This window comes from Coffea arabica, chromosome 11e (genome assembly GCF_036785885.1).
Source record: "Coffea arabica cultivar ET-39 chromosome 11e, Coffea Arabica ET-39 HiFi, whole genome shotgun sequence".
Lineage (NCBI taxonomy): Eukaryota > Viridiplantae > Streptophyta > Magnoliopsida > Gentianales > Rubiaceae > Coffea > Coffea arabica.
The window spans coordinates 41,473,772-41,492,883 of NC_092331.1; the positions used below are offsets into that span (position 1 = coordinate 41,473,772).

The 19,112-nt window shown below is 39.6% G+C and overlaps 16 non-coding genes across 16 annotated transcripts; all 16 read left to right on the plus strand.

The window, feature by feature from the left end:
- The first annotated feature begins 247 nt into the window (after positions 1-247).
- Positions 248-366, plus strand: LOC140030170 (5S ribosomal RNA). The gene has a single exon (XR_011834084.1). It is a non-coding gene; the product is annotated as a 5S ribosomal RNA (ribosomal RNA).
- Positions 367-1,488: 1,122 nt separating this feature from the next.
- Positions 1,489-1,607, plus strand: LOC140029082 (5S ribosomal RNA). Its single transcript, XR_011832986.1, has one exon. It is a non-coding gene; the product is annotated as a 5S ribosomal RNA (ribosomal RNA).
- Positions 1,608-2,729: 1,122 nt separating this feature from the next.
- LOC140030172 (5S ribosomal RNA) lies at positions 2,730-2,848 on the plus strand. Its single transcript, XR_011834086.1, has one exon. It is a non-coding gene; the product is annotated as a 5S ribosomal RNA (ribosomal RNA).
- Positions 2,849-3,970: 1,122 nt separating this feature from the next.
- On the plus strand, positions 3,971-4,089 carry LOC140029084 (5S ribosomal RNA). Its single transcript, XR_011832987.1, has one exon. It is a non-coding gene; the product is annotated as a 5S ribosomal RNA (ribosomal RNA).
- Positions 4,090-5,211: 1,122 nt separating this feature from the next.
- Positions 5,212-5,330, plus strand: LOC140030995 (5S ribosomal RNA). The gene has a single exon (XR_011834915.1). It is a non-coding gene; the product is annotated as a 5S ribosomal RNA (ribosomal RNA).
- A 1,122-nt stretch (positions 5,331-6,452) lies between these two features.
- On the plus strand, positions 6,453-6,571 carry LOC140030173 (5S ribosomal RNA). The gene has a single exon (XR_011834087.1). It is a non-coding gene; the product is annotated as a 5S ribosomal RNA (ribosomal RNA).
- A 1,122-nt stretch (positions 6,572-7,693) lies between these two features.
- LOC140030174 (5S ribosomal RNA) lies at positions 7,694-7,812 on the plus strand. The gene has a single exon (XR_011834088.1). It is a non-coding gene; the product is annotated as a 5S ribosomal RNA (ribosomal RNA).
- Positions 7,813-8,934: 1,122 nt separating this feature from the next.
- On the plus strand, positions 8,935-9,053 carry LOC140030175 (5S ribosomal RNA). Its single transcript, XR_011834089.1, has one exon. It is a non-coding gene; the product is annotated as a 5S ribosomal RNA (ribosomal RNA).
- Positions 9,054-10,175: 1,122 nt separating this feature from the next.
- Positions 10,176-10,294, plus strand: LOC140029085 (5S ribosomal RNA). The gene has a single exon (XR_011832988.1). It is a non-coding gene; the product is annotated as a 5S ribosomal RNA (ribosomal RNA).
- A 1,122-nt stretch (positions 10,295-11,416) lies between these two features.
- On the plus strand, positions 11,417-11,535 carry LOC140030176 (5S ribosomal RNA). Its single transcript, XR_011834090.1, has one exon. It is a non-coding gene; the product is annotated as a 5S ribosomal RNA (ribosomal RNA).
- Positions 11,536-12,657: 1,122 nt separating this feature from the next.
- LOC140030177 (5S ribosomal RNA) lies at positions 12,658-12,776 on the plus strand. The gene has a single exon (XR_011834091.1). It is a non-coding gene; the product is annotated as a 5S ribosomal RNA (ribosomal RNA).
- A 1,122-nt stretch (positions 12,777-13,898) lies between these two features.
- Positions 13,899-14,017, plus strand: LOC140030178 (5S ribosomal RNA). The gene has a single exon (XR_011834092.1). It is a non-coding gene; the product is annotated as a 5S ribosomal RNA (ribosomal RNA).
- Positions 14,018-15,139: 1,122 nt separating this feature from the next.
- LOC140030179 (5S ribosomal RNA) lies at positions 15,140-15,258 on the plus strand. Its single transcript, XR_011834093.1, has one exon. It is a non-coding gene; the product is annotated as a 5S ribosomal RNA (ribosomal RNA).
- Positions 15,259-16,380: 1,122 nt separating this feature from the next.
- LOC140030180 (5S ribosomal RNA) lies at positions 16,381-16,499 on the plus strand. Its single transcript, XR_011834094.1, has one exon. It is a non-coding gene; the product is annotated as a 5S ribosomal RNA (ribosomal RNA).
- A 1,122-nt stretch (positions 16,500-17,621) lies between these two features.
- On the plus strand, positions 17,622-17,740 carry LOC140030181 (5S ribosomal RNA). The gene has a single exon (XR_011834095.1). It is a non-coding gene; the product is annotated as a 5S ribosomal RNA (ribosomal RNA).
- A 1,122-nt stretch (positions 17,741-18,862) lies between these two features.
- LOC140029087 (5S ribosomal RNA) lies at positions 18,863-18,981 on the plus strand. Its single transcript, XR_011832990.1, has one exon. It is a non-coding gene; the product is annotated as a 5S ribosomal RNA (ribosomal RNA).
- The last annotated feature ends 131 nt before the right edge of the window (positions 18,982-19,112 follow it).

The following is a 19,112-nucleotide window of genomic DNA, read 5'->3' on the forward strand; positions in this document are numbered from 1 at the left end:
CTGATTTGGACCCGAATTGCCACCCCTAACTGCAAGCGTGAAAGATTGATTTCATGATAATTTAGAGTTGCGGGATGAGGGAAAAAAACAGGGTGCAAATCAATAACAAAAAAAAATATAAAGTAAATAAATAAAAGGATAAGAGGAAAATGCTTGAATTGACGCTTAAAATGAATTTCGGTCTAGAAAAGCCATACTGCTTCGCAGGACGGGGTAGTTTAAAAGAATAACGCGAAAGGAACATGGCGGGTGCGATCATACCAGCGCTAATGCACCGGATCCCATCAGAACTCCGAAGTTAAGCGTGCTTGGGCGAGAGTAGTACTAGGATGGGTGACCCCCTGGGAAGTCCTCGTGTTGCACCCCTCTCTTTTTTGTTTCGAAATCCAAATTTCCTATTCGTTCTTTATCCTGTAGTAATTTAGCTCCGTCGGAACGATTGCTTAATATTTTGCTTCTTGTCGAAGCGTGAAGGAGGATCTGAAGGCGCGAGACAAATCAGGAACGGTACGGCTCGATCAAAGCCCGGATCGTCGCTCAAATTTGTCGGCGCAAATGTATCACCGCAACTAGGGGTGGCAATTTTCGACACGACACGAACCTAACACGAAATTAATGGGTTTGGGTTGAGGTTTCGGGAATTCGGGTCAGAATCGGGTTGGACCCGATGAACCCGAAAAGAAAACCGGTCGATTTCGGGTCAACCCGTGGTGACCTGATATGACCCGATATGACCCGTTTACGAATTAAAAATAATTTAATAAACATAAAAATAATTTTATCTAACTAAACTAAGTTATTCTTTTTTTCAAAGGCATTAATTACTTAATCCTAAACGAATTTATTTAATTTGTGTGAAGTTGAAATTATTATACTTGGACAAATAATATATTATATTATTTTTCACTTTTGTATTGTTTTAATTTATTTTATATTTTGCTTGGGATAAAACACTTTTACGGTGTTTAATTTATTTTAGATTTGATTTGGAATCATTTATTTAAATTTTTATTACTTGATTATGTAATTAGTTTTGTGAGAAATTGATTTTATTAGAAATTACAGTGATAAATTAATAAATTAAAATTAAGTTTCGGGTCATTTCGGGTCGACCCGCCGCCCCGTAAACCTGAAATTTTCGGGTTCGGGTCAGCATACCTGACCCGTCACGGGTTGGCGGGTCGGGGTTCGGGTCAACAGATTTTCTGGCGGGTCTGTTGACCCGAACCCGACCCGCCAACCTGATTTGGACCCGAATTGCCACCCCTAACTGCAAGCGTGAAGGATTGATTTCATGATAATTTAGAGTTGCGGGATGAGGGAAAAAAACAGGGTGCAAATCAATAACAAAAAAATATATAAAGTAAATAAATAAAAGGATAAGAGGAAAATGCTTGAATTGACGCTTAAAATGAATTTCGGTCTAGAAAAGCCACACTGCTTCGCAGGACGGGGTAGTTTAAAAGAATAACGCGAAAGGAACATGGCGGGTGCGATCATACCAGCACTAATGCACCGGATCCCATCAGAACTCCGAAGTTAAGCGTGCTTGGGCGAGAGTAGTACTAGGATGGGTGACCCCCTGGGAAGTCCTCGTGTTGCACCCCTCTCTTTTTTGTTTCGAAATCCAAATTTCCTATTCGTTCTTTATCCTGTAGTAATTTAGCTCCGTCGGAACGATTGCTTAATATTTTGCTTCTTGTCGAAGCGTGAAGGAGGATCTGAAGGCGCGAGACAAATCAGGAACGGTACGGCTCGATCAAAGCCCGGATCGTCGCTCAAATTTGTCGGCGCAAATGTATCACCGCAACTAGGGGTGGCAATTTTCGACACGACACGAACCTAACACGAAATTAATGGGTTTGGGTTGAGGTTTCGGGAATTCGGGTCAGAATCGGGTTGGACCCGATGAACCCGAAAAGAAAACCGGTCGATTTCGGGTCAACCCGTGGTGACCTGATATGACCCGATATGACCCGTTTACGAATTAAAAATAATTTAATAAACATAAAAATAATTTTATCTAACTAAACTAAGTTATTCTTTTTTTCAAAGGCATTAATTACTTAATCCTAAACGAATTTATTTAATTTGTGTGAAGTTGAAATTATTATACTTGGACAAATAATATATTATATTATTTTTCACTTTTGTATTGTTTTAATTTATTTTATATTTTGCTTGGGATAAAACACTTTTACGGTGTTTAATTTATTTTAGATTTGATTTGGAATCATTTATTTAAATTTTTATTACTTGATTATGTAATTAGTTTTGTGAGAAATTGATTTTATTAGAAATTACAGTGATAAATTAATAAATTAAAATTAAGTTTCGGGTCATTTCGGGTCGACCCGCCGCCCCGTAAACCTGAAATTTTCGGGTTCGGGTCAGCATACCTGACCCGTCACGGGTTGGCGGGTCGGGGTTCGGGTCAACAGATTTTCTGGCGGGTCTGTTGACCCGAACCCGACCCGCCAACCTGATTTGGACCCGAATTGCCACCCCTAACTGCAAGCGTGAAGGATTGATTTCATGATAATTTAGAGTTGCGGGATGAGGGAAAAAAACAGGGTGCAAATCAATAACAAAAAAAAATATAAAGTAAATAAATAAAAGGATAAGAGGAAAATGCTTGAATTGACGCTTAAAATGAATTTCGGTCTAGAAAAGCCACACTGCTTCGCAGGACGGGGTAGTTTAAAAGAATAACGCGAAAGGAACATGGCGGGTGCGATCATACCAGCGCTAATGCACCGGATCCCATCAGAACTCCGAAGTTAAGCGTGCTTGGGCGAGAGTAGTACTAGGATGGGTGACCCCCTGGGAAGTCCTCGTGTTGCACCCCTCTCTTTTTTGTTTCGAAATCTAAATTTCCTATTCGTTCTTTATCCTGTAGTAATTTAGCTCCGTCGGAACGATTGCTTAATATTTTGCTTCTTGTCGAAGCGTGAAGGAGGATCTGAAGGCGCGAGACAAATCAGGAACGGTACGGCTCGATCAAAGCCCGGATCGTCGCTCAAATTTGTCGGCGCAAATGCATCACCGCAACTAGGGGTGGCAATTTTCGACACGACACGAACCTAACACGAAATTAATGGGTTTGGGTTGAGGTTTCGGGAATTCGGGTCAGAATCGGGTTGGACCCGATGAACCCGAAAAGAAAACCGGTCGATTTCGGGTCAACCCGTGGTGACCTGATATGACCCGATATGACCCGTTTACGATTTAAAAATAATTTAATAAACATAAAAATAATTTTATCTAACTAAACTAAGTTATTCTTTTTTTCAAAGGCATTAATTACTTAATCCTAAACGAATTTATTTAATTTGTGTGAAGTTGAAATTATTATACTTGGACAAATAATATATTATATTATTTTTCACTTTTGTATTGTTTTAATTTATTTTATATTTTGCTTGGGATAAAACACTTTTACGGTGTTTAATTTATTTTAGATTTGATTTGGAATCATTTATTTAAATTTTTATTACTTGATTATGTAATTAGTTTTGTGAGAAATTGATTTTATTAGAAATTACAGTGATAAATTAATAAATTAAAATTAAGTTTCGGGTCATTTCGGGTCGACCCGCCGCCCCGTAAACCTGAAATTTTCGGGTCCGGGTCAGCATACCTGACCCGTCACGGGTTGGCGGGTCGGGGTTCGGGTCAACAGATTTTCTGGCGGGTCTGTTGACCCGAACCCGACCCGCCAACCTGATTTGGACCCGAATTGCCACCCCTAACTGCAAGCGTGAAGGATTGATTTCATGATAATTTAGAGTTGCGGGATGAGGGAAAAAAACAGGGTGCAAATCAATAACAAAAAAAAATATAAAGTAAATAAATAAAAGGATAAGAGGAAAATGCTTGAATTGACGCTTAAAATGAATTTCGGTCTAGAAAAGCCACACTGCTTCGCAGGACGGGGTAGTTTAAAAGAATAACGCGAAAGGAACATGGCGGGTGCGATCATACCAGCACTAATGCACCGGATCCCATCAGAACTCCGAAGTTAAGCGTGCTTGGGCGAGAGTAGTACTAGGATGGGTGACCCCCTGGGAAGTCCTCGTGTTGCACCCCTCTCTTTTTTGTTTCGAAATCCAAATTTCCTATTCGTTCTTTATCCTGTAGTAATTTAGCTCCGTCGGAACGATTGCTTAATATTTTGCTTCTTGTCGAAGCGTGAAGGAGGATCTGAAGGCGCGAGACAAATCAGGAACGGTACGGCTCGATCAAAGCCCGGATCGTCGCTCAAATTTGTCGGCGCAAATGTATCACCGCAACTAGGGGTGGCAATTTTCGACACGACACGAACCTAACACGAAATTAATGGGTTTGGGTTGAGGTTTCGGGAATTCGGGTCAGAATCGGGTTGGACCCGATGAACCCGAAAAGAAAACCGGTCGATTTCGGGTCAACCCGTGGTGACCTGATATGACCCGATATGACCCGTTTACGAATTAAAAATAATTTAATAAACATAAAAATAATTTTATCTAACTAAACTAAGTTATTCTTTTTTTCAAAGGCATTAATTACTTAATCCTAAACGAATTTATTTAATTTGTGTGAAGTTGAAATTATTATACTTGGACAAATAATATATTATATTATTTTTCACTTTTGTATTGTTTTAATTTATTTTATATTTTGCTTGGGATAAAACACTTTTACGGTGTTTAATTTATTTTAGATTTGATTTGGAATCATTTATTTAAATTTTTATTACTTGATTATGTAATTAGTTTTGTGAGAAATTGATTTTATTAGAAATTACAGTGATAAATTAATAAATTAAAATTAAGTTTCGGGTCATTTCGGGTCGACCCGCCGCCCCGTAAACCTGAAATTTTCGGGTTCGGGTCAGCATACCTGACCCGTCACGGGTTGGCGGGTCGGGGTTCGGGTCAACAGATTTTCTGGCGGGTCTGTTGACCCGAACCCGACCCGCCAACCTGATTTGGACCCGAATTGCCACCCCTAACTGCAAGCGTGAAGGATTGATTTCATGATAATTTAGAGTTGCGGGATGAGGGAAAAAAACAGGGTGCAAATCAATAACAAAAAAAAATATAAAGTAAATAAATAAAAGGATAAGAGGAAAATGCTTGAATTGACGCTTAAAATGAATTTCGGTCTAGAAAAGCCACACTGCTTCGCAGGACGGGGTAGTTTAAAAGAATAACGCGAAAGGAACATGGCGGGTGCGATCATACCAGCGCTAATTCACCGGATCCCATCAGAACTCCGAAGTTAAGCGTGCTTGGGCGAGAGTAGTACTAGGATGGGTGACCCCCTGGGAAGTCCTCGTGTTGCACCCCTCTCTTTTTTGTTTCGAAATCCAAATTTCCTATTCGTTCTTTATCCTGTAGTAATTTAGCTCCGTCGGAACGATTGCTTAATATTTTGCTTCTTGTCGAAGCGTGAAGGAGGATCTGAAGGCGCGAGACAAATCAGGAACGGTACGGCTCGATCAAAGCCCGGATCGTCGCTCAAATTTGTCGGCGCAAATGTATCACCGCAACTAGGGGTGGCAATTTTCGACACGACACGAACCTAACACGAAATTAATGGGTTTGGGTTGAGGTTTCGGGAATTCGGGTCAGAATCGGGTTGGACCCGATGAACCCGAAAAGAAAACCGGTCGATTTCGGGTCAACCCGTGGTGACCTGATATGACCCGATATGACCCGTTTACGAATTAAAAATAATTTAATAAACATAAAAATAATTTTATCTAACTAAACTAAGTTATTCTTTTTTTCAAAGGCATTAATTACTTAATCCTAAACGAATTTATTTAATTTGTGTGAAGTTGAAATTATTATACTTGGACAAATAATATATTATATTATTTTTCACTTTTGTATTGTTTTAATTTATTTTATATTTTGCTTGGGATAAAACACTTTTACGGTGTTTAATTTATTTTAGATTTGATTTGGAATCATTTATTTAAATTTTTATTACTTGATTATGTAATTAGTTTTGTGAGAAATTGATTTTATTAGAAATTACAGTGATAAATTAATAAATTAAAATTAAGTTTCGGGTCATTTCGGGTCGACCCGCCGCCCCGTAAACCTGAAATTTTCGGATTCGGGTCAGCATACCTGACCCGTCACGGGTTGGCGGGTCGGGGTTCGGGTCAACAGATTTTCTGGCGGGTCTGTTGACCCGAACCCGACCCGCCAACCTGATTTGGACCCGAATTGCCACCCCTAACTGCAAGCGTGAAGGATTGATTTCATGATAATTTAGAGTTGCGGGATGAGGGAAAAAAACAGGGTGCAAATCAATAACAAAAAAATATATAAAGTAAATAAATAAAAGGATAAGAGGAAAATGCTTGAATTGACGCTTAAAATGAATTTCGGTCTAGAAAAGCCACACTGCTTCGCAGGACGGGGTAGTTTAAAAGAATAACGCGAAAGGAACATGGCGGGTGCGATCATACCAGCGCTAATGCACCGGATCCCATCAGAACTCCGAAGTTAAGCGTGCTTGGGCGAGAGTAGTACTAGGATGGGTGACCCCCTGGGAAGTCCTCGTGTTGCACCCCTCTCTTTTTTGTTTCGAAATCCAAATTTCCTATTCGTTCTTTATCCTGTAGTAATTTAGCTCCGTCGGAACGATTGCTTAATATTTTGCTTCTTGTCGAAGCGTGAAGGAGGATCTGAAGGCGCGAGACAAATCAGGAACGGTACGGCTCGATCAAAGCCCGGATCGTCGCTCAAATTTGTCGGCGCAAATGTATCACCGCAACTAGGGGTGGCAATTTTCGACACGACACGAACCTAACACGAAATTAATGGGTTTGGGTTGAGGTTTCGGGAATTCGGGTCAGAATCGGGTTGGACCCGATGAACCCGAAAAGAAAACCGGTCGATTTCGGGTCAACCCGTGGTGACCTGATATGACCCGATATGACCCGTTTACGAATTAAAAATAATTTAATAAACATAAAAATAATTTTATCTAACTAAACTAAGTTATTCTTTTTTTCAAAGGCATTAATTACTTAATCCTAAACGAATTTATTTAATTTGTGTGAAGTTGAAATTATTATACTTGGACAAATAATATATTATATTATTTTTCACTTTTGTATTGTTTTAATTTATTTTATATTTTGCTTGGGATAAAACACTTTTACGGTGTTTAATTTATTTTAGATTTGATTTGGAATCATTTATTTAAATTTTTATTACTTGATTATGTAATTAGTTTTGTGAGAAATTGATTTTATTAGAAATTACAGTGATAAATTAATAAATTAAAATTAAGTTTCGGGTCATTTCGGGTCGACCCGCCGCCCCGTAAACCTGAAATTTTCGGGTTCGGGTCAGCATACCTGACCCGTCACGGGTTGGCGGGTCGGGGTTCGGGTCAACAGATTTTCTGGCGGGTCTGTTGACCCGAACCCGACCCGCCAACCTGATTTGGACCCGAATTGCCACCCCTAACTGCAAGCGTGAAAGATTGATTTCATGATAATTTAGAGTTGCGGGATGAGGGAAAAAAACAGGGTGCAAATCAATAACAAAAAAAAATATAAAGTAAATAAATAAAAGGATAAGAGGAAAATGCTTGAATTGACGCTTAAAATGAATTTCGGTCTAGAAAAGCCACACTGCTTCGCAGGACGGGGTAGTTTAAAAGAATAACGCGAAAGGAACATGGCGGGTGCGATCATACCAGCGCTAATGCACCGGATCCCATCAGAACTCCGAAGTTAAGCGTGCTTGGGCGAGAGTAGTACTAGGATGGGTGACCCCCTGGGAAGTCCTCGTGTTGCACCCCTCTCTTTTTTGTTTCGAAATCCAAATTTCCTATTCGTTCTTTATCCTGTAGTAATTTAGCTCCGTCGGAACGATTGCTTAATATTTTGCTTCTTGTCGAAGCGTGAAGGAGGATCTGAAGGCGCGAGACAAATCAGGAACGGTACGGCTCGATCAAAGCCCGGATCGTCGCTCAAATTTGTCGGCGCAAATGTATCACCGCAACTAGGGGTGGCAATTTTCGACACGACACGAACCTAACACGAAATTAATGGGTTTGGGTTGAGGTTTCGGGAATTCGGGTCAGAATCGGGTTGGACCCGATGAACCCGAAAAGAAAACCGGTCGATTTCGGGTCAACCCGTGGTGACCTGATATGACCCGATATGACCCGTTTACGAATTAAAAATAATTTAATAAACATAAAAATAATTTTATCTAACTAAACTAAGTTATTCTTTTTTTCAAAGGCATTAATTACTTAATCCTAAACGAATTTATTTAATTTGTGTGAAGTTGAAATTATTATACTTGGACAAATAATATATTATATTATTTTTCACTTTTGTATTGTTTTAATTTATTTTATATTTTGCTTGGGATAAAACACTTTTACGGTGTTTAATTTATTTTAGATTTGATTTGGAATCATTTATTTAAATTTTTATTACTTGATTATGTAATTAGTTTTGTGAGAAATTGATTTTATTAGAAATTACAGTGATAAATTAATAAATTAAAATTAAGTTTCGGGTCATTTCGGGTCGACCCGCCGCCCCGTAAACCTGAAATTTTCGGGTTCGGGTCAGCATACCTGACCCGTCACGGGTTGGCGGGTCGGGGTTCGGGTCAACAGATTTTCTGGCGGGTCTGTTGACCCGAACCCGACCCGCCAACCTGATTTGGACCCGAATTGCCACCCCTAACTGCAAGCGTGAAGGATTGATTTCATGATAATTTAGAGTTGCGGGATGAGGGAAAAAAACAGGGTGCAAATCAATAACAAAAAAATATATAAAGTAAATAAATAAAAGGATAAGAGGAAAATGCTTGAATTGACGCTTAAAATGAATTTCGGTCTAGAAAAGCCACACTGCTTCGCAGGACGGGGTAGTTTAAAAGAATAACGCGAAAGGAACATGGCGGGTGCGATCATACCAGCGCTAATGCACCGGATCCCATCAGAACTCCGAAGTTAAGCGTGCTTGGGCGAGAGTAGTACTAGGATGGGTGACCCCCTGGGAAGTCCTCGTGTTGCACCCCTCTCTTTTTTGTTTCGAAATCCAAATTTCCTATTCGTTCTTTATCCTGTAGTAATTTAGCTCCGTCGGAACGATTGCTTAATATTTTGCTTCTTGTCGAAGCGTGAAGGAGGATCTGAAGGCGCGAGACAAATCAGGAACGGTACGGCTCGATCAAAGCCCGGATCGTCGCTCAAATTTGTCGGCGCAAATGTATCACCGCAACTAGGGGTGGCAATTTTCGACACGACACGAACCTAACACGAAATTAATGGGTTTGGGTTGAGGTTTCGGGAATTCGGGTCAGAATCGGGTTGGACCCGATGAACCCGAAAAGAAAACCGGTCGATTTCGGATCAACCCGTGGTGACCTGATATGACCCGATATGACCCGTTTACGAATTAAAAATAATTTAATAAACATAAAAATAATTTTATCTAACTAAACTAAGTTATTCTTTTTTTCAAAGGCATTAATTACTTAATCCTAAACGAATTTATTTAATTTGTGTGAAGTTGAAATTATTATACTTGGACAAATAATATATTATATTATTTTTCACTTTTGTATTGTTTTAATTTATTTTATATTTTGCTTGGGATAAAACACTTTTACGGTGTTTAATTTATTTTAGATTTGATTTGGAATCATTTATTTAAATTTTTATTACTTGATTATGTAATTAGTTTTGTGAGAAATTGATTTTATTAGAAATTACAGTGATAAATTAATAAATTAAAATTAAGTTTCGGGTCATTTCGGGTCGACCCGCCGCCCCGTAAACCTGAAATTTTCGGGTTCGGGTCAGCATACCTGACCCGTCACGGGTTGGCGGGTCGGGGTTCGGGTCAACAGATTTTCTGGCGGGTCTGTTGACCCGAACCCGACCCGCCAACCTGATTTGGACCCGAATTGCCACCCCTAACTGCAAGCGTGAAGGATTGATTTCATGATAATTTAGAGTTGCGGGATGAGGGAAAAAAACAGGGTGCAAATCAATAACAAAAAAAAATATAAAGTAAATAAATAAAAGGATAAGAGGAAAATGCTTGAATTGACGCTTAAAATGAATTTCGGTCTAGAAAAGCCACACTGCTTCGCAGGACGGGGTAGTTTAAAAGAATAACGCGAAAGGAACATGGCGGGTGCGATCATACCAGCACTAATGCACCGGATCCCATCAGAACTCCGAAGTTAAGCGTGCTTGGGCGAGAGTAGTACTAGGATGGGTGACCCCCTGGGAAGTCCTCGTGTTGCACCCCTCTCTTTTTTGTTTCGAAATCCAAATTTCCTATTCGTTCTTTATCCTGTAGTAATTTAGCTCCGTCGGAACGATTGCTTAATATTTTGCTTCTTGTCGAAGCGTGAAGGAGGATCTGAAGGCGCGAGACAAATCAGGAACGGTACGGCTCGATCAAAGCCCGGATCGTCGCTCAAATTTGTCGGCGCAAATGTATCACCGCAACTAGGGGTGGCAATTTTCGACACGACACGAACCTAACACGAAATTAATGGGTTTGGGTTGAGGTTTCGGGAATTCGGGTCAGAATCGGGTTGGACCCGATGAACCCGAAAAGAAAACCGGTCGATTTCGGGTCAACCCGTGGTGACCTGATATGACCCGATATGACCCGTTTACGAATTAAAAATAATTTAATAAACATAAAAATAATTTTATCTAACTAAACTAAGTTATTCTTTTTTTCAAAGGCATTAATTACTTAATCCTAAACGAATTTATTTAATTTGTGTGAAGTTGAAATTATTATACTTGGACAAATAATATATTATATTATTTTTCACTTTTGTATTGTTTTAATTTATTTTATATTTTGCTTGGGATAAAACACTTTTACGGTGTTTAATTTATTTTAGATTTGATTTGGAATCATTTATTTAAATTTTTATTACTTGATTATGTAATTAGTTTTGTGAGAAATTGATTTTATTAGAAATTACAGTGATAAATTAATAAATTAAAATTAAGTTTCGGGTCATTTCGGGTCGACCCGCCGCCCCGTAAACCTGAAATTTTCGGGTTCGGGTCAGCATACCTGACCCGTCACGGGTTGGCGGGTCGGGGTTCGGGTCAACAGATTTTCTGGCGGGTCTGTTGACCCGAACCCGACCCGCCAACCTGATTTGGACCCGAATTGCCACCCCTAACTGCAAGCGTGAAGGATTGATTTCATGATAATTTAGAGTTGCGGGATGAGGGAAAAAAACAGGGTGCAAATCAATAACAAAAAAATATATAAAGTAAATAAATAAAAGGATAAGAGGAAAATGCTTGAATTGACGCTTAAAATGAATTTCGGTCTAGAAAAGCCACACTGCTTCGCAGGACGGGGTAGTTTAAAAGAATAACGCGAAAGGAACATGGCGGGTGCGATCATACCAGCGCTAATGCACCGGATCCCATCAGAACTCCGAAGTTAAGCGTGCTTGGGCGAGAGTAGTACTAGGATGGGTGACCCCCTGGGAAGTCCTCGTGTTGCACCCCTCTCTTTTTTGTTTCGAAATCCAAATTTCCTATTCGTTCTTTATCCTGTAGTAATTTAGCTCCGTCGGAACGATTGCTTAATATTTTGCTTCTTGTCGAAGCGTGAAGGAGGATCTGAAGGCGCGAGACAAATCAGGAACGGTACGGCTCGATCAAAGCCCGGATCGTCGCTCAAATTTGTCGGCGCAAATGTATCACCGCAACTAGGGGTGGCAATTTTCGACACGACACGAACCTAACACGAAATTAATGGGTTTGGGTTGAGGTTTCGGGAATTCGGGTCAGAATCGGGTTGGACCCGATGAACCCGAAAAGAAAACCGGTCGATTTCGGGTCAACCCGTGGTGACCTGATATGACCCGATATGACCCGTTTACGAATTAAAAATAATTTAATAAACATAAAAATAATTTTATCTAACTAAACTAAGTTATTCTTTTTTTCAAAGGCATTAATTACTTAATCCTAAACGAATTTATTTAATTTGTGTGAAGTTGAAATTATTATACTTGGACAAATAATATATTATATTATTTTTCACTTTTGTATTGTTTTAATTTATTTTATATTTTGCTTGGGATAAAACACTTTTACGGTGTTTAATTTATTTTAGATTTGATTTGGAATCATTTATTTAAATTTTTATTACTTGATTATGTAATTAGTTTTGTGAGAAATTGATTTTATTAGAAATTACAGTGATAAATTAATAAATTAAAATTAAGTTTCGGGTCATTTCGGGTCGACCCGCCGCCCCGTAAACCTGAAATTTTCGGGTTCGGGTCAGCATACCTGACCCGTCACGGGTTGGCGGGTCGGGGTTCGGGTCAACAGATTTTCTGGCGGGTCTGTTGACCCGAACCCGACCCGCCAACCTGATTTGGACCCGAATTGCCACCCCTAACTGCAAGCGTGAAGGATTGATTTCATGATAATTTAGAGTTGCGGGATGAGGGAAAAAAACAGGGTGCAAATCAATAACAAAAAAATATATAAAGTAAATAAATAAAAGGATAAGAGGAAAATGCTTGAATTGACGCTTAAAATGAATTTCGGTCTAGAAAAGCCACACTGCTTCGCAGGACGGGGTAGTTTAAAAGAATAACGCGAAAGGAACATGGCGGGTGCGATCATACCAGCGCTAATGCACCGGATCCCATCAGAACTCCGAAGTTAAGCGTGCTTGGGCGAGAGTAGTACTAGGATGGGTGACCCCCTGGGAAGTCCTCGTGTTGCACCCCTCTCTTTTTTGTTTCGAAATCCAAATTTCCTATTCGTTCTTTATCCTGTAGTAATTTAGCTCCGTCGGAACGATTGCTTAATATTTTGCTTCTTGTCGAAGCGTGAAGGAGGATCTGAAGGCGCGAGACAAATCAGGAACGGTACGGCTCGATCAAAGCCCGGATCGTCGCTCAAATTTGTCGGCGCAAATGTATCACCGCAACTAGGGGTGGCAATTTTCGACACGACACGAACCTAACACGAAATTAATGGGTTTGGGTTGAGGTTTCGGGAATTCGGGTCAGAATCGGGTTGGACCCGATGAACCCGAAAAGAAAACCGGTCGATTTCGGGTCAACCCGTGGTGACCTGATATGACCCGATATGACCCGTTTACGAATTAAAAATAATTTAATAAACATAAAAATAATTTTATCTAACTAAACTAAGTTATTCTTTTTTTCAAAGGCATTAATTACTTAATCCTAAACGAATTTATTTAATTTGTGTGAAGTTGAAATTATTATACTTGGACAAATAATATATTATATTATTTTTCACTTTTGTATTGTTTTAATTTATTTTATATTTTGCTTGGGATAAAACACTTTTACGGTGTTTAATTTATTTTAGATTTGATTTGGAATCATTTATTTAAATTTTTATTACTTGATTATGTAATTAGTTTTGTGAGAAATTGATTTTATTAGAAATTACAGTGATAAATTAATAAATTAAAATTAAGTTTCGGGTCATTTCGGGTCGACCCGCCGCCCCGTAAACCTGAAATTTTCGGGTTCGGGTCAGCATACCTGACCCGTCACGGGTTGGCGGGTCGGGGTTCGGGTCAACAGATTTTCTGGCGGGTCTGTTGACCCGAACCCGACCCGCCAACCTGATTTGGACCCGAATTGCCACCCCTAACTGCAAGCGTGAAAGATTGATTTCATGATAATTTAGAGTTGCGGGATGAGGGAAAAAAACAGGGTGCAAATCAATAACAAAAAAAAATATAAAGTAAATAAATAAAAGGATAAGAGGAAAATGCTTGAATTGACGCTTAAAATGAATTTCGGTCTAGAAAAGCCACACTGCTTCGCAGGACGGGGTAGTTTAAAAGAATAACGCGAAAGGAACATGGCGGGTGCGATCATACCAGCGCTAATGCACCGGATCCCATCAGAACTCCGAAGTTAAGCGTGCTTGGGCGAGAGTAGTACTAGGATGGGTGACCCCCTGGGAAGTCCTCGTGTTGCACCCCTCTCTTTTTTGTTTCGAAATCCAAATTTCCTATTCGTTCTTTATCCTGTAGTAATTTAGCTCCGTCGGAACGATTGCTTAATATTTTGCTTCTTGTCGAAGCGTGAAGGAGGATCTGAAGGCGCGAGACAAATCAGGAACGGTACGGCTCGATCAAAGCCCGGATCGTCGCTCAAATTTGTCGGCGCAAATGTATCACCGCAACTAGGGGTGGCAATTTTCGACACGACACGAACCTAACACGAAATTAATGGGTTTGGGTTGAGGTTTCGGGAATTCGGGTCAGAATCGGGTTGGACCCGATGAACCCGAAAAGAAAACCGGTCGATTTCGGGTCAACCCGTGGTGACCTGATATGACCCGATATGACCCGTTTACGAATTAAAAATAATTTAATAAACATAAAAATAATTTTATCTAACTAAACTAAGTTATTCTTTTTTTCAAAGGCATTAATTACTTAATCCTAAACGAATTTATTTAATTTGTGTGAAGTTGAAATTATTATACTTGGACAAATAATATATTATATTATTTTTCACTTTTGTATTGTTTTAATTTATTTTATATTTTGCTTGGGATAAAACACTTTTACGGTGTTTAATTTATTTTAGATTTGATTTGGAATCATTTATTTAAATTTTTATTACTTGATTATGTAATTAGTTTTGTGAGAAATTGATTTTATTAGAAATTACAGTGATAAATTAATAAATTAAAATTAAGTTTCGGGTCATTTCGGGTCGACCCGCCGCCCCGTAAACCTGAAATTTTCGGGTTCGGGTCAGCATACCTGACCCGTCACGGGTTGGCGGGTCGGGGTTCGGGTCAACAGATTTTCTGGCGGGTCTGTTGACCCGAACCCGACCCGCCAACCTGATTTGGACCCGAATTGCCACCCCTAACTGCAAGCGTGAAGGATTGATTTCATGATAATTTAGAGTTGCGGGATGAGGGAAAAAAACAGGGTGCAAATCAATAACAAAAAAATATATAAAGTAAATAAATAAAAGGATAAGAGGAAAATGCTTGAATTGACGCTTAAAATGAATTTCGGTCTAGAAAAGCCACACTGCTTCGCAGGACGGGGTAGTTTAAAAGAATAACGCGAAAGGAACATGGCGGGTGCGATCATACCAGCGCTAATGCACCGGATCCCATCAGAACTCCGAAGTTAAGCGTGCTTGGGCGAGAGTAGTACTAGGATGGGTGACCCCCTGGGAAGTCCTCGTGTTGCACCCCTCTCTTTTTTGTTTCGAAATCCAAATTTCCTATTCGTTCTTTATCCTGTAGTAATTTAGCTCCGTCGGAACGATTGCTTAATATTTTGCTTCTTGTCGAAGCGTGAAGGAGGATCTGAAGGCGCGAGACAAATCAGGAACGGTACGGCTCGATCAAAGCCCGGATCGTCGCTCAAATTTGTCGGCGCAAATGTATCACCGCAACTAGGGGTGGCAATTTTCGACACGACACGAACCTAACACGAAATTAATGGGTTTGGGTTGAGGTTTCGGGAATTCGGGTCAGAATCGGGTTGGACCCGATGAACCCGAAAAGAAAACCGGTCGATTTCGGATCAACCCGTGGTGACCTGATATGACCCGATATGACCCGTTTACGAATTAAAAATAATTTAATAAACATAAAAATAATTTTATCTAACTAAACTAAGTTATTCTTTTTTTCAAAGGCATTAATTACTTAATCCTAAACGAATTTATTTAATTTGTGTGAAGTTGAAATTATTATACTTGGACAAATAATATATTATATTATTTTTCACTTTTGTATTGTTTTAATTTATTTTATATTTTGCTTGGGATAAAACACTTTTACGGTGTTTAATTTATTTTAGATTTGATTTGGAATCATTTATTTAAATTTTTATTACTTGATTATGTAATTAGTTTTGTGAGAAATTGATTTTATTAGAAATTACAGTGATAAATTAATAAATTAAAATTAAGTTTCGGGTCATTTCGGGTCGACCCGCCGCCCCGTAAACCTGAAATTTTCGGGTTCGGGTCAGCATACCTGACCCGTCACGGGTTGGCGGGTCGGGGTTCGGGTCAACAGATTTTCTGGCGGGTCTGTTGACCCGAACCCGACCCGCCAACCTGATTTGGACCCGAATTGCCACCCCTAACTGCAAGCGTGAAGGATTGATTTCATGATAATTTAGAGTTGCGGGATGAGGGAAAAAAACAGGGTGCAAATCAATAACAAAAAAAAATATAAAGTAAATAAATAAAAGGATAAGAGGAAAATGCTTGAATTGACGCTTAAAATGAATTTCGGTCTAGAAAAGCCACACTGCTTCGCAGGACGGGGTAGTTTAAAAGAATAACGCGAAAGGAACATGGCGGGTGCGATCATACCAGCGCTAATGCACCGGATCCCATCAGAACTCCGAAGTTAAGCGTGCTTGGGCGAGAGTAGTACTAGGATGGGTGACCCCCTGGGAAGTCCTCGTGTTGCACCCCTCTCTTTTTTGTTTCGAAATCCAAATTTCCTATTCGTTCTTTATCCTGTAGTAATTTAGCTCCGTCGGAACGATTGCTTAATATTTTGCTTCTTGTCGAAGCGTGAAGGAGGATCTGAAGGCGCGAGACAAATCAGGAACGGTACGGCTCGATCAAAGCCCGGATCGTCGCTCAAATTTGTCGGCGCAAATGTATCACCGCAACTAGGGGTGGCAATTTTCGACACGACACGAACCTAACACGAAATTAATGGGTTTGGGTTGAGGTTTCGGGAATTCGGGTCAGAATCGGGTTGGACCCGATGAACCCGAAAAGAAAACCGGTCGATTTCGGGTCAACCCGTGGTGACCTGATATGACCCGATATGACCCGTTTACGAATTAAAAATAATTTAATAAACATAAAAATAATTTTATCTAACTAAACTAAGTTATTCTTTTTTTCAAAGGCATTAATTACTTAATCCTAAACGAATTTATTTAATTTGTGTGAAGTTGAAATTATTATACTTGGACAAATAATATATTATATTATTTTTCACTTTTGTATTGTTTTAATTTATTTTATATTTTGCTTGGGATAAAACACTTTTACGGTGTTTAATTTATTTTAGATTTGATTTGGAATCATTTATTTAAATTTTTATTACTTGATTATGTAATTAGTTTTGTGAGAAATTGATTTTATTAGAAATTACAGTGATAAATTAATAAATTAAAATTAAGTTTCGGGTCATTTCGGGTCGACCCGCCGCCCCGTAAACCTGAAATTTTCGGGTTCGGGTCAGCATACCTGACCCGTCACGGGTTGGCGGGTCGGGGTTCGGGTCAACAGATTTTCTGGCGGGTCTGTTGACCCGAACCCGACCCGCCAACCTGATTTGGACCCGAATTGCCACCCCTAACTGCAAGCGTGAAGGATTGATTTCATGATAATTTAGAGTTGCGGGATGAGGGAAAAAAACAGGGTGCAAATCAATAACAAAAAAATATATAAAGTAAATAAATAAAAGGATAAGAGGAAAATGCTTGAATTGACGCTTAAAATGAATTTCGGTCTAGAAAAGCCACACTGCTTCGCAGGACGGGGTAGTTTAAAAGAATAACGCGAAAGGAACATGGCGGGTGCGATCATACCAGCGCTAATGCACCGGATCCCATCAGAACTCCGAAGTTAAGCGTGCTTGGGCGAGAGTAGTACTAGGATGGGTGACCCCCTGGGAAGTCCTCGTGTTGCACCCCTCTCTTTTTTGTTTCGAAATCCAAATTTCCTATTCGTTCTTTATCCTGTAGTAATTTAGCTCCGTCGGAACGATTGCTTAATATTTTGCTTCTTGTCGAAGCGTGAAGGAGGATCTGAAGGCGCGAGACAAATCAGGAACGGTACGGCTCGATCAAAGCCCGGATCGTCGCTCAAATTTGTCGGCGCAAATGTATCACCGCAACTAGGGGTGGCAATTTTCGACACGACACGAACCTAACACGAAATTAATGGGTTTGGGTTGAGGTTTCGGGAATTCGGGTCAGAATCGGGTTGGACCCGATGAACCCGAAAAGAAAACCGGTCGATTTCGGATCAACCCGTGGTGACCTGATATGACCCGATATGACCCGTTTACGAATTAAAAATAATTTAATAAACATAAAAATAATTTTATCTAACTAAACTAAGTTATTCTTTTTTTCAAAGGCATTAATTACTTAATCCTAAACGAATTTATTTAATTTGTGTGAAGTTGAAATTATTATACTTGGACAAATAATATATTATATTATTTTTCACTTTTGTATTGTTTTAATTTATTTTATATTTTGCTTGGGATAAAACACTTTTACGGTGTTTAATTTATTTTAGATTTGATTTGGAATCATTTATTTAAATTTTTATTACTTGATTATGTAATTAGTTTTGTGAGAAATTGATTTTATTAGAAATTACAGTGATAAATTAATAAATTAAAATTAAGTTTCGGGTCATTTCGGGTCGACCCGCCGCCCCGTAAACCTGAAATTTTCGGGTTCGGGTCAGCATACCTGACCCGTCACGGGTTGGCGGGTCGGGGTTCGGGTCAACAGATTTTCTGGCGGGTCTGTTGACCCGAACCCGACCCGCCAACCTGATTTGGACCCGAATTGCCACCCCTAACTGCAAGCGTGAAGGATTGATTTCATGATAATTTAGAGTTGCGGGATGAGGGAAAAAAACAGGGTGCAAATCAATAACAAAAAAAAATATAAAGTAAATAAATAAAAGGATAAGAGGAAAATGCTTGAATTGACGCTTAAAATGAATTTCGGTCTAGAAAAGCCACACTGCTTCGCAGGACGGGGTAGTTTAAAAGAATAACGCGAAAGGAACATGGCGGGTGCGATCATACCAGCACTAATGCACCGGATCCCATCAGAACTCCGAAGTTAAGCGTGCTTGGGCGAGAGTAGTACTAGGATGGGTGACCCCCTGGGAAGTCCTCGTGTTGCACCCCTCTCTTTTTTGTTTCGAAATCCAAATTTCCTATTCGTTCTTTATCCTGTAGTAATTTAGCTCCGTCGGAACGATTGCTTAATATTTTGCTTCTTGTCGAAGCGTGAAGGAGGATCTGAAGGCGCGAGACAA